Source organism: Episyrphus balteatus, chromosome 4, assembly GCF_945859705.1.
Source record: "Episyrphus balteatus chromosome 4, idEpiBalt1.1, whole genome shotgun sequence".
Lineage (NCBI taxonomy): Eukaryota > Metazoa > Arthropoda > Insecta > Diptera > Syrphidae > Episyrphus > Episyrphus balteatus.
Genome location: NC_079137.1, coordinates 20,539,357 through 20,557,553, shown reverse-complemented (window position 1 = coordinate 20,557,553; position 18,197 = coordinate 20,539,357). Strand labels below are relative to the sequence as shown.

General features: G+C 29.8%; 1 protein-coding gene across 2 annotated transcripts in view; it reads right to left on the bottom strand.

Annotated features, from left to right (window-relative positions):
• LOC129918405 (myb-like protein A) overlaps nt 1-18,197 on the bottom strand; it is a 148,490-nt gene that overhangs the window by 98,082 nt on the left and 32,211 nt on the right. The window lies entirely within an intron of this gene.

Here is an 18,197-nt window from a genome sequence, read left to right as displayed (position 1 = left end):
GAGTACAAGATTATCTTTGGCATGTTAACGAATGATCAAATAAAACGCTTTCATTTTCGTAAGGTGGACGCGACGACTACTACGACGAGCGACGTTGTCATTTTTGAGTTTGAGTAGGTATATAGTAGTGTTCGGTAAGCTGTCACATTCCTTTACATTAAAAAAAATAAAACAGTGAACAAAAAATAGATTATAAATAAGAACTATGGTCGAACGTAGTTACACAACAACTTCATCTGATCATGGTGTTCGTTAACAAATTCAATAGTTTTTACGTTCTCTGAAATAGAAGTAGATACCTCCATACATATATTGGTGCAGGGAAATAATTCCACGGGAATCTGCTCCACATGGGAATTTATTCCACCTTATGTGGGAATCTGTTCCACTTTTTGAAGTGGAATAAATTCCCGCCCTGAGTGAGAATTTATTACACTTTTAATTGGGAAATAACTTCACCTTCAATTTTGGTGATTTATTTCTTGTCATTTTGGAGAATGATTTTACTTTATGTTTGTATTGTATGTGCCATCTGGAAAAAAGCTGCGTTTTTGCGGAAATGGATAGTACCTTCAGTTTATAAACCATTTTCATGGCATACAAAATAGTAGAGTCCTTCCAATTCGATCTGGGAAAATATAATATATTTCTATTGTAAGTTTCAGAAACATAGCTATGTCTTGGATCGTGTCAACTGGTACATATTAACTACTTACATGCTCTTCATACAAAAACTGATCAAAAACTTAAAAAAACAGCAGTGTCGTTAATAAGTAGGTAGTCTAAAGTCGACTTTGATTTTTAATGTTTCAAATCAAAGTAAGACATAGCAAAACAATAATTTACGGAAAAGAGGAAGAAGCAGTCCCAATCTTTGACCTTCCTTTGATATTCGTATCACAATTCACTTTACTTATTTAATTCTTTTGAATTTGTTTTTACCTTTAAAAAAACACTAAAAAGTGCCGATACGATAATCATCCGCAAATGACTTCGTACTCGGTGAAAATTTACCCCAGCGCGTGCGGCATCTGGGGGGGGGGGGGAAGAGTCGTGGGGATTTTTTTAAAAGATTTATTTTAAGTCTCATAGTATTTAGTTCGCGTGATTTGAAGAAATATCTTACAAACAAAGCGAAAAAAATTTGTTGACATGAGAATCTACTCAAATTTCACAACCGAAACGCGAAGCTGAAAAAAAGGTGTGAAAATAAAAATTCGCGCGAATCAACAAATTTTTTTCCGTTTCGCTTCTAATGTTGGCCTTATTTTACTTGGCGTTATTTCATAGCATCATTATCCATATAATTGCTTATATCCACAAGATGTAGTTACATAATTAAGAATTCCGTTCAAGCAACTTCAATTGAAGGAAAAACTCTATAATCGTTTGTTTTGAAAAAGAATACAACGTCGTTTTATAAAAATAAAATATTTTGGTAAAACTAAACCTTCTATTTCCATATACATAAAAATATTGCTTAATATGAATTCAAATGGTTCTTAAAATATTCAGAAATCAATCTATTTTCTACAGTTTTGGTGGGTAATAATTCCACAAAAAAATTGGTGTAGTAAATTCCCTTCCACGGTGAGAATTTATTCCACTTCAAAAAGTGTAATAGATTCCCACTTGAAGTGGAATAAATTCCCATGTGGAGCAGATTCCCGTGGAATTATTTCTCTGCACCACATATATTAGGGTGGTCCTTAGGAAAAAAAAATTAGGGACGCCCTCTAGATTAATTCCAAATCAGAAAAAAAAATATGCCGTAATTTTTTCAAATTTTTATTCTTAACCATTTCTGACGCTATTTCATTAAGTTTTTTTTTTTTAATAAGGCGCCGCACAGTGTGGGAAATCGCTCATTTAGCGGAATTAAATTAATAGCGCGTACAAAAAAGATCTGATTGAAAATTTTCGTCAGACGAGCCGTATTCGAGTAATTAAGCTTTTTAAATCGAAGTGTTTTTTCAATTTGACTGTTTCACTAATTGGAATTTTGTGATGAGCAAATAAGTGAATAGAAAAATAAAACCACGCAGATTCTTATAGGAAATTTAATTCTCTACAAAAAAGGTCTCTTAGTAATTTTCCCTAAATTGAGTTCTGAAGAAGTTATTCACGATTTAAATCGAGAAAAAAATTAAAAAATCAATTTTTAAATCGTGAATAACTTCTTCGGAACTCAATTTAGGGAAAATTACTAGGAGACCTTTTGTGTAGAGAATTAAATTTCCTATAAGAATCTGCGTGGTTTTATTTTTCTATTCACTTATTTGCTCATCACAAAATTCCAAAGTGAAACAGTCAAATTGAAAAAACACTTCGATTTAAAAAGCTTAATTACTCGAATACGGCTCGTCTGACGAAAATTTTCAATCAGATCTTTTTTGTAGGAAATTTAATTTTATATAAGAAAAAATGAACAGAAATTTTTTTTACTTGGATCGTCTAGCAGTTCTGTTGTAACACATCATATCATGTATAAAAATAAAAAACACCGATGATAGACCTCTTAAAATTATTTTTAACGGCTCAAATTTTCACCAAATTTTTTTTTCATCATCCTGAACAAGATTTTCGAAGTAACTTTCAAGAAAAAAAAATAAAAGTGCACGGCACTTTGATAGACCCTCTTAAAAAATTAATTTCGCGCAGAAAAAAAAACTTTGTATTCATTTTTGTTGGTAATATTTATAACTACATATTACATACGAAAATGAAATAGAAATAATTTTATATGCATAATTAGCCAATTTTTTGATAAACGGAGTTCGGAAACTACATAAAGGTTAACTGGAAACATTGGGTTTTTTGCTTTTTTTTTTTGCAGGACTCATCAAATTCTCTTTTGTTTTGTCTTATGATGGTCTGTTATCATAATATGAAAAAATTATTTCATCTTAGACTATTTACAGTAGTCTTAAATTCTCAATGAGTCGGGAAAAGTATGTGAATTTCAAGCTTCCACAGTTTCAACCGATTTTAGCCCATATTTCACTAAGGTCCAATTTATTCACACTCCATTAAATTTAAAGTCGCCATTAAAAAAGGGAAATTTTAAAATTTGTATGCGATTTGACAGATTTATAATTTTTAATGGAGACTTTAAATATAATGGAGAGTGAATAAATTGGACCTAAATCTTTAACAAAGCGTTCTTATAGTTGCCATAAATAAATTTATTCTATCTTCAGAAAGCAGCACATTGTCTAAGCCACGAATTATAAATTACCAAAAATTCCATCAAAGCACTTGATGCAAACATGAAAACCCTGTTTAAATATCGCTAAACGTTATGAAACTTAAAAAAATTTAAATTATTAAATTTTTTTTATTATTACTGAAACACCCTTTATCCGATATAATCTTTTTTATTCCTTGATAGTTTTCTTTTTTAATTTTTCAAATTACTTAGTTCTTTTTTTCTCTTACTCTAAATTTTGGATTTGAACACCGGTATTTCTGTTATAACTATTTTTAAGTGAAATTCACTAGCCTATCGTTTTTAAAACACCATGTGAAATAAAAAAAGTTCCTAAATTTAGAACATAGCTAACCAAATCCTAAGAAATTATTCAATTTTGACAGAAGGTCATCTTTTTTTGTTGAATAGTGACTTAGAAAAATCGAAAAAAATATATTATAACATAATTGTAGTGCCAAAATTAGGTGATTCTTGATAGATAATAAGTCAAGCTTTTAAGTGAATACTGTTTCAAAGCGGAATAACGCGGAATAACTAAAGTCACGAAGAAGTTTATTTGGCTCTTGATTCGATGTTTTTGTTGTTATTAAATGTAAATATTGTAAACAAAAATTGAAAACCAAATATATTAATTATTAGGGTGTTGCAAAAAATGTTTTTTTATTTTCATTTTTCGTATTAGGGTGGCTCTAAAAAAATGTAAATCTCTATAGTTGCTTGTGGAAAAAAAGCAACCAAAAAAATTCAACGTGGATATTATTTTGACCAAATTATCGCAAATTGTTCAAATTTTTTTTAATTATTGAAAATAAATTAATTTTCACTTCACTCATTATTTTTTCAAACGCAACAAAAAAAACTTTTTTGAACACCTTTATTAAAAATTTTTTTTTTTCCATCGATAATAATTTGTTTCAAATGTGAACCACTCCTTTTTTTATTCCACTATTAAAAAAAGAAGAAAATAAATATATATTAGGGTGTCCGTTGTTTCCCAAAGTGATGTTTTCGGGGGAGACACCCCCTAGATCGAACGTTTAGGACCTAAATAAGTGGAACTTAGCAAAAAAAAATTTTTGGAGGTCATTAACCCGTGCCTCTAGGGTCATACTTTCCCCATACAAATTTGTATGGGAAATTTTTAACTCATACATACAATTTTTTTTCTCTCGAGTTAAATCATATTTTTTTTAATGTTTGATAATTCTGGTTGGAAAACAGTTACTTTAAAAGATCACATTCAAAATTTCCCGTTAAACATTTTTTTTATATTTTATTTCGGTTTTTGAAATTATTAGCTGTTTTCGTAGTTTTTGCTTTCACATATCACACAATTTTAAATGCAGTTTTATTGGTTTTTAATTCTTTTCAAATATTGCATTCAAAAATTTGTGAATAAATGAAAAATTTCAATTTTTTGAAATTTTTTTTGAAATTTTTGCCGTTTTTATAAGAAATAAATATTATCAAATATATTATCCTTTCTTGTTTGCAACTTTTTTGATGTAATTTATAATTTTTAAACAAATTCAGTAAAAATGTTGTAAACATATCCTTTGTAGTTCGAAAAAAATAAATTTAAACGTATAAAAACGGCAAAACTTTCATTCAACTAATAATTTCAAAAACCGAAATAAAATATAAAAAAAATTTTTAACGAGAGAAAAAAAATTGTATGTATGAGTTAAAAATTTCCCATACAAATTTGTATGAGGAAAGTATGACCCTAGAGGCACGGGTTAATGACCTCCAAACAATTTTTTTTGCTAAATTCCCCTTATTTAGGCCCTAAGCTTTCGATCTAGGGGGTGTCTCCCCCGAAAACATCACTTTGGGAAATAACGGACACCCTAAAATATATGTATATATATTTTTTTTTTGCCACCCTAATTTAAAACGGTTTACAAAACAATATTTTCGGGAACTGAAAAAGGAAATATGTTTTTGCTTATTTAACAAAACTCATTCTGTGGTTATTTTTTATATTTTTTTTTACGTTTATGAACACTCAGTGGCTGCTGAAATCTCGCCAACAATAGCTGCCAGGAAAGTCGAAGCTCACATTCGGAAACTGTATGAGTTCTACAGTAAAAAGGTTATCCAAATAAACTCATCCAAGTCGGAACTATTGTGCCTTAGACGATCAGGGGGACGAGGCAGTCGATCGGCTGGAAGCTGTAGAAGCATCACATTGACACTTCCAGATGGAACTAGGTTGCCAGCCAGACGCAACACCAAGTACTTAGGAATCAACTTTAACGAGCTCCTCAGATTCAACAATCACTCCCGTTTGGTCCTCAAAAAAGCCAACTTTGCTTTCCATCGCCTTCACCCTCTGATGAAAATAAAGAACAGGATAAAGTCAACCAACGAAACTCTTAATCTACAAGCAGCTTCTGCGACAAGTCATTGCCTACAGCTTTCCGGTATGGTACACTATCTCCAAGATAGCCATGCAGGAACTACAAATATTCGAGGAGAATTATTGAGGATGTGCAATTGTGCACCCTATTTATCTTCGACCGACAGCGGCAGAAATACTATAGCAACAAGCGACTCTACGAGGAGGCAAAAATCATACCACTGGACAAGTATCTACTGCAACCGGCGAAGATACCAGAGATCCAAATGAGTATGTTCGAACCTGTTCGAAGAATTTCAATTTTTTAAAATGATCGTTCGTGCTCGATCGTTTTCTCTCTATACTCGTAAATCATCTTACTCATAAACAAAAATACTCACAAACAAAACCATACAAATTGTTTGAACTCATGAGTATACTCGATCAGAACTGTTCATAAACTCTAGGCTTTACTCGAAATGATCGAAAGTGATCGAAGTGTTCGAACGCGATCGAAAAATCATGAACAGTTTGAACAATGAAAACAACCACTTCCAATTTCTACGTCCTATAGGTACCTGTTGCACATTTTTTTTTTTATTTAGGTTTTGAAGGTTGGTTGTTGGCGGTACAACTGCAATTAAAGCAGGTTATTTTAATTTTACAATTGTGGTTTTAGAAAGGGATTTTCAATGACTGAGTAAATAAAAAAGTAATTAGTCGTTAGGTAACAATACAAATGGGGTAGTGGGGAATGCCCAGTTAATTTGTGCAGGTAGGTGCGTTGTAGAAACATATCCCTAAAAAATATGCAATAACGCGATTTGGGATGATTGTTTTTAAAACAAATTACTATTTTTTCGGGTAGGTATATTGGGGAAATTACAAATCAGCATGAAAGGGTTAAAGGGAAAGTTATGAATGAAATGTTTTAGTTCAAAAGCTGATTTCTTGCGAGAACAATATTTAAATAGCAATCTTCTGAGTTCATTTAAAAAAGTAATAGTTTTATAAAAAACAATGGAAGAACAAAGTCTTAGCTTAAGTCTTAATAATAATATATTTTCTATTTGCGACAAAAGAAACTGCCGAAGTAAGGTATGGGGGACTTTTGGCGAAATAAAAAATCAAAATGGTGATTAGGGTGGGTCAAAAAAAATCGAAATTCTTTTTTTTTGATTTGGTACTCCGAAAAATCGATTGCTAAACACCTCTAGAATATGCACACTAAATATGAGCTCTTTATATTAATGGGAAGGTCCTCCGCTTTGCAATTTTCCATTTTTACATCAAGCTTCTACTAAAAAAAAATAATTTTTTTATTAATTGACTTTTTACCAAATTTCTTTTCATATTCTTGTAGGAAATTGAACGCTCTACAAAAAAGGCCTAATACACTTTTTTCGTTTATCTAACCGTTGAATAGATATTTGAGGTCCAAAAATCGAGAAAATCTTTAAAAATTCGTTTTTTGTTCTTAATTTTGTAACAAATTGAAAAATTATAATAATCAAACGCGCAAAACATATTCTTGTTGGAAATTGATTGCTCCACAAAAAAGGATTTAATAACTTTTTTCATTAATCTAACCATTCTAAAGATATTCGAGGTCAAAGTTAAAAAAAATTATAACAATATTTTATATTTTTAAAAATTTTCCAGTTCACTGAAAATTCATTATTTTCAATTGAGCAAGATATATTCTTGTAGGGGCTTAAACGTTCTACAAAAAATTCCTTGGAATCAAATTGATTGCTTTAACCGTTTAGAAGATATTCGTATCCAAATCGCAATGCATACGGGTCATAAGAAAACTATTGAAATCAGTGAGCATTGGTTTGGATACGAATATCTTCTAAACGGTTAAAGCAATCAATTTGATTCCAAGGAATCGTGCGTTGAATTAAAAAAGCAAATCCAACAATCCAAAAGCAAAGCCAACAATCCAAAAGCAAATCCAGCAACCCAAAATCAAATCCTAAACAGCTTATACATATAGATAAAAGTTTTCCTATTTCAAAAAGTGGAGACAGCCTAGAGGATAAGGTGAATGTCTGTTAAGTTTACCTACCTGGGTTCGAATCTGACGGGAAATTGAGATTGTTTTTTTTTTTTTTCTAACATTACTAGAATAAAAATTAATTAAATTTGTCAAAAAAAAAACAATTTCAATTTTTACCGGTATTCGAACCTAGGCCACTTGGAGTAAAAGGCATCGTCCTTGTTCTCTAGACTAATATGACTTTTCTATATACGAAAACTTTTATTAACATAAGCTCTTTGAAATGTATAATAATAATTATTAATTTTTTTATGAAGGTTTAAAAAAATTATTAGTTAAGACTCAACTCGAAAATACATGATAGTTGAGGCGCAAACCTGTAGTTCATCTATCTTCCGGTACTCTTATAGTCGCATGAGTAATCTGCGGTGTCACTTCTATTTGTAATTATTCAATGATAATACAGTATTTATCTCATAAAACAAAAATCGAAAAAAACTGAATTCTCATTTTTTGTCCCTTTGAGAATTCAATTTTTTTTCGATTTTTGTTTTATGAGATAAATACTGTATTATCTTCCCATAAACATGGTAAAATTGTCTTCTTTGAGCTCAATGCAAAGGGTACTTTTGCTAACAAAGTTTTTGATGAAAGAATGGCATTTCCAAATTCAGACTTTTTGGAGTCAATCCGCGATAAAGTGAATTCTTCAAAATGCTTCAATTTTTGTAAGTGCATTTTTTTCATTTTTTGTCCGTTTGTGGTAAATTTTGAATAGTATAATTATATTTTTGTGTTTGTATATTTAGTAATTTTTAGTTTCCCGCGATAAATTCAGTTCTCGACAGATTTTTTAACAGACACACAGAAATTATGACTTGCAACAGAAGATGCACTAATTTCAATGTTAAGTTCCGCCGTTTTGCCCAATTTTTTACAAATCGGGGCCTTAACAAGTCTGTCAGTTGTATACGTGCTTGAAACACGTAAAATGCATTACCTTACCAACGTTGAAAAAGAACGTTTGTCAAAATACTTTTTTCCCTCAAAAATTAGTACTTTTTATACAAAAAATGCAGCCTAGAAGCATAATACCAACTATATGACTGACATTGACCATCATAAGATTTACCATAATATACTTAATAAATAACCGTCAACTTTCTTATTTTATGTTTAACCGTTACAGATTATTCTCATCAGTTAGAAAAATGTTCATTTTGTCAAAATACTTTTTCCGACCATTGTATTTGGTCTGTATATTCTAGAGGTGTCTAGCAATCGATTTTTCGGAGTACCAGTGATGAAAAATTTTAAAACAACGACGAACCTTTTGAGACACAGATGTTTTAAAGAAACCTTGCCAAATATAAACAAAGAAGTGATTGTGTCGATGGCCGATAAGAAAGCAGTTTTTGATGTGTCCGTGAAGCTGTGTATTGAAGATATTAGACCGTTTTCTACTGTAGAAGGCTCTGGAATGCAGGCATTTGTTAAAGAGTGTATAAAAATCGGTGCTAAATACGGAGAACATGTTAACGTGAAAGACATGCTTCCCACTGGAACAACCATAAACAACAATGTAAAAAATATTAAAGACAAATTAGTGGAAATAGTCAAAACAGAACTCGGTTTTATTAAAAACTTTTCGGCAACAACAGATTTGTGGACTGACATTTTGGAAAATTCAGAAAATTTAAGTGATTTAAAATACAAAGTAAAACATTATTTAGTGAATTTGTTTTATCCCGAAATTAAAATGTCATTCAAAAGTGCGACATTTTTATATCCCCCGTGCAATAAAATGCAATTATTGTACCCAACTGAAAAGACTGAAATATATGATTACATAAAGTCAATAGTTCCTGCTACTGCTGCGGCATCTGAAGATATTTTGGACGAACAACCAACAACTAGTTCCAGGGCCAGTTATATTTTCTCGGATTTTATGAATGAAAATACAACAACGAGCGTGAACTCCATTGATATTGAAATAGAAAGATACATTCAGTTTAATTCGAAAGGCCCTGTGGATATTCTTCAATGGTGGTGTGAAAATGCATTTTCACAGGCTGGAAATATAATTACAGAAAAACGATAGAGGTTGAACCCAGAAACTGTAAATAATTTGATGATTGCGAATTCAAACTTAAAGATAAATCCAATTTAAATATTTTTTTTTTCATAATAAATAAATATAACTTTTTGTATCTAGCATTTAGTTTTATTTAATTTTTCTTTTTTTTCTGTATTAAATTTAATTTTATTCTAATATGTTTTTCTTCATTTCATTATCTTGTCAAATTAATTAATTTAAATAAAACAAATGTAACTTGCTTTTGTGTACCAAACTGATTCTCTTTTATTTATGCTACAAGAAAAACCACCCTCGAACACTATGAACATTTCCTTTCCAGTTCGAGTAATTTCGATCACATTGATCATAAACATTTTGTTCACGATCATTTTACTCGAACAGAAAAATGATCGTTTGAATTCGTTTGAAATGTAGGATTACTTACGAGTCATCATACTCCTAAACAGGAAAGCTCGAACATATTTGAATTGTGTTGATTCTGTTTGTTCGAGATCGTTTTTTTCTAGTAAGTACTCGATGTTCGTAAACAATACTCGACTCGTTTGGTTCTCTGGAAGATACTTGTAGGAAATATCGCCAATCACCCCAATCAGCTGATGAGAAGAATGACAGCCCAACAACAACATCCCGAACCTAGGTACCTTTGCGCTTTGGATATACTGGATGAGCACATAATTTCAATGGACAACGAAGAAGCAGTTTATTTTTACGCCGACACACAGTGTGTCGAGCCCATACAAAAGTTTATCATAAATACTTGCAGCTAAGTTTTTGGAGTTTTAATATCTTTTTTTGTGTTTTTATGGCAGGAATAGAAAAAAAAATTACAAATTAACAAATTAAACAACCTATTACTTTTTTTTAGTATAGTTTATGAAATTAACATTTATTGAAGAAGCCACTTGTGAGCAAAATTAATTTTTTTTTTTATATATAAACAAAAATATACTTTTCGTTAGGTTTTTGGTGTGCTGAACTCGAATCCGAACTCAGAAAAATTCTATCATATCAAGTTTTTGAAATATTCCCGTTAGAAAATCTGAAATGTCGTTTTTTAACACTTTTTGAGGTTATGTTCTTGAACGTGGTGATTTATTTTAAATAAATTTGTGACAGTTTCTAAAAGAACTAAATGTTTTCTTTTAAAGCCCGTTTAAATCTTTTCAATATCTTTTTTCTACCTTGAGAAATCTTAAGTTGAAGTCAACTTGTTTTGTTTATCTTCTCTATACAAAAAAATCGTATGTTTGTTTGCGTTTCATAGCAAATCTCGAATAGTTTTTTGTCAATCGCTTTCAAATTTTGAAATAACGTTTTATTTGCATTTTCGTAAATTCTTATATCGGCGAGGTTGGTAAATACGCTATAATACACAGTAGAGCGTGGCCGGGTCAAGTAATTATATTAAAAATCTAGTATGCAGAAAAATATAATTTTTTTCTTGTTGAAAACAATATTTAAAATATTTTTAATTACATAAACAGCTTTTTGTTACTTGTGTATGGCTAAAAATTATTAAAAACATCGATTTTTTCATTTTTGTGATCCCCTTGAAGATGTTTCTCAAAAAATGAATTATTTTGAGTACTTGACTCGTAGCACATAAATGTGAATATCTCTGGTAATCGCAAACAGAAGCAGACCAAACTTTGCCAATATTAAGTATAGGCCTATGGCAAAATAATATAAAAAATTATCGATATGATTTAATAAGTATTTTTTTAAATTAAGTTTAAAAATTAATTTTTTTTTTTTTTGCCATTTATCAAAGAAATTTTAATAACTCATATATAATTTTATAAATTTAATTTTTTTTGTTATACGTTTTACAACAATACTCAAATAAACAAAATAACATTAACAAAATTTTTCAAACAATTACCAAACGTGAAATATATACTCTCAAAGATTCCCATAAATTCCTCAAAATATTTTCGATTTCCGAGGTACTCATGTTTCGGAGCTTATTTTGAATACATAACCTGGGTTATTTTGTAAGATAAATATGTTTTCATATGAGTTGACACTTCTAAATTATATTTTAATAGCAAAAATATTAGTTTTTAACAAAAAAAAAAGTGATTTATCATAAGGGGACGACACACTGTGCGACACCCAGTCCGCATACTACCGCGGCTAAACTCCAACCAAACCAACTCAACCAACCCAACAACTGGACATCCGAGTCTGAACACCCCGAAGACAACCGCAGACTTTTTAAATTAACTGTATCCATGTATTATATTTGAAATTGAATTGTGGCTGCTGAAAATATTACTTACGCAGGCCTGCAAACATTCCGCAGAATATGTGTGTTCGTTAACGCAACAAAGCAGAAAGACGATTGTTCTATCGCAGATTTCCGAAGTTTATGAAAACACCCTATATTAGGTAATAATTGTAGTTTCCAATTTTTTACCCATAAATAATATAAATGTAAAACGAACTGAATCAAAAGTCGGTTGACTTAACTGCTCTCGGGTTGTTACGTCCCAGTTGTTAAGTTGAGGTTCAGTTGGCGATAACCTCTATGAAAAGTTGACTCCGGGTCAGCGTAAAAGGAAAGTGCTTCTCATTTGCCCATTAGGGTTCTGTCTAAGATGTTAATGACCATCGGGTACCTACATAGGTAATCGTCGTGGTTTCTTGTTACCTTTCTTTTTATCAGCAGGATTAGGTGATTGTTGATATTTGTAAGAAGTTGCACAGCGGCCTAAATTTGTAAATTTAAATTTTCATAATAAATACACCTTTCGCTTGACAAATTCGCCCCCAAGTTCAAGCGGCTTAAGTGAGATGCACTTTTAATTACAGTGGAGGCTTTGTCAATTCTTCAGTCTAGATGGAAGTGACTGAATTTGATTTGCAGAATCGATCATAGTTTGAGGATTTTATATATTTTATATACAGGGTGTCCCGGGATGAGATAAGAAGGTTTTGAGGGATGATTCTTGGGTATATTTTTAGAAAAAAATTGTTCTACAATAACTCTCTATCTGCAAAGTTGATACCCTTTAGCGATGATTTAAGAAAACGCTTACTTTGGTATGCCTTTACTCATGTTAATGTTAATAACTCCGTTAATACTTATGATAAAATCTTCATTAATGTCTTGATTTTTAGAAGAAATGCTATTCTTTGTACCTGCATTTAAAAAATTTATTATCTCTTTTTATTGCTCAGATATTAATTTTTAAATGGAATTATTATTTTCTTACCCATGATAATTTTTGACATTGGGGCCGATTTTTTTTATAAATGTGTTATAAACGTAGTGTTTTATAAATTTATTCTTATTACATAGGTAAGGTATTTTTTAAATGCAGGTACAAAGAATAGCATTTCTTCTAAAAATCAAGACATTAATGAAGTTTTTATCATAAGTATTAACGGAGTTATTAACATTAACATGAGTAAAGGCATACCAAAGTAAGCGTTTTCTTAAACCATCGCTAAAGGGTATCAACTTTGCAGATAGAGAGTTAATGTAGAACAATTTTTTTCTTAGAATATACCCAAGAATCATCCCTCAAAATCTTCTTATCTCATCCCGGGACACCCTGTATACATATATTATCATTTATCACCCACATTTAAATAATACTAGTTCAATTTTTCAAAACAGCCAACATGAAGTTTTTGGCTGTTTATAACGGTAATATTTCAAAAACGGGTGCAATTTTTTCGGATTTTGGATTCGAGTTCAACACACCAAAAATCTTCAGAAAAGAATATTTTTATTTCGGCAGCAAAAAACGTTTAATTTTGTGGTAGAGCTGTGGTTTTGACGATTTTTTTTAAAAATACTTTAAAGTCTATAGATTAAAAATTGCCGATGTTGCCGTATTGCTTTTTTTTAATTAAAATTAATTCTGAACTAAACTATTTTTTTTTTTTGCTTAAATTTCATAAAACAAATGATAGCAAAAGATTCTCTAGGTAATTTAAGGAAAAAAATATAAGGGTAAGGGACAATCTACACAATCTACCATCGTTTAAGCGATAAATGCAATTTTGTCACAATCTGATTTCAAACACAAAAAAAAAATTTTAAAACAACGGCAACACCTACAATATTTTAAAATACATTTTTATAAAGCCAGAAGCTCATTCTTATCTCTTAAATTTTAATCCACTAAATTGAATTAAGAGTTTTTGAAAAATTGGTCCTCAAACTCAGAAATAAAAAAAAAAATGTTATTAAAAAATTTAAAAATGACTTTTTTCCAAACTTTTTCTAATAAAATATGAATTTATTTTTAAAAAACGTTTAGCCATATATATTATCAGTTGAATTCCGAAGCAGAAAAGGTAATATATATCACACTTTTGAAAAAAAAAAAATTATTTCAATTTCAATGGGTTTTTTTGATAAAAACTGAATTTTTGCATTGAAATAATTGTTTTTCTCAAAGACTTTGGCAAATAAGAACTTTAAACTTTTGCTATTTAACTTTCAACAGTAAGGGCTATGGAATAAATAAAAAATAACTTTATGTTTAATGTTGAACTTTAAAAAAAAAAAAAACAAGTTAAATTTTTTTCAAAACTAAGAATTAAAAAAAGTTCTTCGAAAATGAAATACTTTTTAATTTTTTTCATAAACCGTAATACATATTGACATTTCGTTCTATAATTTCAAATCATAATAAATGTGGCCAAAAAATTTTTAAAATAAATGCATTTTATATTACGAAAAAGTTTTAAAAACGACATGTTAAAATTTTGTCAATAATTTTTTTTTTCAATTCAATTCATTCAAAAGCCCTTCATTCAATTAACTGAATTTTAATTTTACAAATGTGACTAAGCTTCTAGCTTTTTAAAAATGTATATTTAAATATTGTAGGTGTTGCCGTTGTGTTCAAATATTTTGTTTTGTGTTTGAAGTCAATTAATAAGAAAATTGTATCTATCGCTTGAACGATGGAAGATTGTCCCTTACTAATATATATTTTTTTTCCCTGAATTTCCTAGACAATCTTTTGGTATCAATTAATTTATGAAATTTAAGAAAATTTTTTGAAAACAAATTTTTTTGTTCACAAAAATCTTCAATTAAATTTAAAAAATCAAAACGGCAACACCGGCAATTTTTAATCGATAGACTTTAAAGTATTTTTAAATACCGACGTTTGAAAAAAAAAAATCATTAAAATCAAAGCTAATATTATCCTTATCCCTAATATTGCCAATTTTTGAGCTTTAGTTACTCCACTATAATTGTAAACCAGTGTTATTATTATTATTATATAGATGTTCGCGAACAGCACAGTAAAAAAACTTAAAAGAAAATTCTATAAAAAATAATTAAATAAACTACGAGCCGAATTCATAGTCGTTGCTCAAGTTGAGATTTTTCTCAACTTATTAAAAATAAAATGCACGACTGGGGTCGCACGTACTTGTTCTTGTAGTTCAAAGCACTTTTATGTTAGTCTACTTGTAGATTATAAGAACTGCCTCTATATAAATTTTTAAGAAATTTGGTTTATGAGGGGAAGGGCCGACATGGACACCAAATTTTTTTTGAATACAATTTTTTTTTTTGTTATTTGACTTTTTTTGAGAAAAACTAAAAATGCAGTTTTATTGCAATTGCTTTGAATATTACGTATGCAAAAATTAATCAAAATCGCTAGAGCCGTTTTCGAGAAAATGGCAATTACTAATTAAAGATTTAAGTGATTAAAAAAAAAAAAGAAACACCATATTTCCATTATCCGTATTTTTAGAGAAAAACTAAAAACGCAGTTTTGTTGGAACTTTGTACAGTATTACGTGTGTTAAATTTAATCTACAGCTATGGACAAAGAAATAGCACACTTTTGATTTTTCTTACAAAAATTGGATTTATTTGGGACCTTTTAACTTATATATTATAATTTTTATATCAGGGCATGCATTAGCTTATGGGGATTCATAAAATTAATAATTATAAATTATTTTATTTCAATTCAATTTTTAAAAATTATAATTTGTAGAGAATACCCTTTTTTCTTGTGGACAAAGAAATAGCACACATTCCAAAAATCATAAAAATAATCATTTCTAAGCAAAAATTCTTACAATTTCCAATAAATTCAATACTACTAAGTTAGTAACTTGTAAGTAGACCTCTTTGTTAAACTTTCAACTAACGTCTGGTATCCACTTTGTGGAGTACGGTACCACGCTTATTTGATTCTGGCCCAAAGATCGTTTGAATTTTCGAATTTTCTTTCCCCAAGCTTAACCTTGACATCAATTTATAAATTTTCTATGGGGTTAAGATCGTGAATTTGAGATGGCTAGGTGCAAACATCGATTTTTTCGTCCGAAAACCTATCTTGTACTATTTTTGACTCATGTTTGGGCCATTGTCATGTATGAATATCCAATTAACTGGCGAGAAATATGGTTCTTTGGTATTCTAATGTAATATTAAGACAAAAAAATTTATCAATTCTGCCATCCACCTAACCAATAGGTCCTTACCATGCCAGGAAAATGCGCCCCAGACCATCAAATCCTATCCTCCTAGTTTCATCGTCTTAAGATAATATTTTGGTTAGTCCTTTTAACGGGGAAGAAGTTAACGCAATTTAATTTCAGAGTTTAAATTTCTATTTGCTCTTTCTAAATAAATGGCTTTATCCATCATTTATTCGAAAAATTTAGAGTTTAAGCTAATTGAGAAGGATTTTTCCCTTGACTATGAAGATCAAAAGTAATTCTCCCTTTTTCGCAGTTTAATAATTTTTTCTGCCTATTTTTTTCAAAAATACTTGTTAATTAAATAGTAGCAATAAAATGAATGCATTTTCGTCTACAACTTTTGAACGCGGAATAAAAACTTAACGGTTAAACAAATGCGTGCTATTTCTGTGTCCACTAGCGAAAGAGACAGAAAAAGCATTATATTTCTAGTGCAAATAAATATAGAAAATAACTATACTTTTAAGATATTTTTGTCTCCATCACTTTATTTCGACAATATACCAAAAGAAAAAAAATTATGAAAAGAATTCCTAATATCTAAAATTCGATTCGCATGATTTTTCTCAATAGTGTGCTATTTCTCTGTCCATGGCTGTAAATTCAACGAAAAAATTGCAATAACTCGAAAATTTTGTATGGGAGCTATACGTTCAAAGCGAGATATTAAAAAACAAAAAAAAACCAACCTTGGAAATTACATCTATACCTTTCAAGAAAATCCGTTCACCCGTTTAGGCTGTAGCTACTTGTACAGATGGAAGCACCGACGCACAGACCGACGGACGTCATGACGAAACCCACTTTTTTGGACTTCTCTATCATCGTAATGTTAGTTTTGATTTAAACCTCGAACATTTTTTTTTGACACGAAACCAATACTTGCCCTATTGAGCAAGTAAATATATATTTTTAGATGATAGTTTCCTCAAATCAGTCAAATTTCATTGTGAGTTTGATTGAAAAAAAAGTCAAGTCAAGATTTTACTCTACTCAAGTGAATGCTTAAATCTTAACTTGAGTAACGACTACTTTGTTTAATAATTAAATAATAAAGTAAGCATATCCGAAATGGAAAAGAAAATTTAAAAATATCCCAATCTATATACATTGAAATTTGAAATGGGTACCACAAACATTTTAGTAAAAATGTTTTAAGGGAAAAAAACAACTATAATTATAATTACGTATAAATTTAGACAAAATAAATTCAATATTCCACGACTGCAATAAAAGATTTCAATACCATGTTATTCAACATAAAAACATTGTTTAAAAAAAAAACACTTGCCAGATGGCACTGCTATAGTCTACAATTAAAAAATTTCTTCGTTTCGCAATCATAATAGACAACAAAATGCGACAACAACAAAGGAGAATGGGCATATTGGACGTTTGGCGGCCAGTAATGAAATTGGTATCAAATGAGAGAACTATAACGTAGGAAAAATTTTTACTATGGCCGTTTCGTTGTATTGCATTTGGAATGGAAGATATTGCAATATTAGTGTTGTTAATGCATCGAGCAATATGCGAAGGGCAAATTGAATTGCTATTTTAATTAAATTATGAAATATGATTTTATGTCATTTTTTCTATGATTTAAAACCTCAATCTTGAATATCCGACCAATGGAACTCAAAATATAAGCTTTTTAAGCTAACCACTTCAAGATTTTGTTTTTGAGTTTTTAAAAGGAAAAAACAAATAAAAAATTGAGAAAGAAGTCTTAAAATAGACTCGAAATTGATGTTTTAAAAAGCCAATATTTTGGGTTCTATTGGTTGGATATCCAAGATAAAGGTCTTCAGGCTCAGGGAAAATGAAGATAATCGTATTCAAAGCGCAATGCATACTTGTCATAAGAAAACTATTGAAATCAGTGGGCATTGGTTTGGATACCAATATCTTCTCAACGGTTAAAGCAATTAATTTGCTGCCAAGGAACTTTTTATAGAACGTTTAAGTCCCTACAAGAAAACATCTTGCTATTTTTAAAATATTGAATTTTCAGTGAGTTAGAAAATTTTGAAAAGTAAAAAATGTTTTCATATTTTTTTTTAACTTT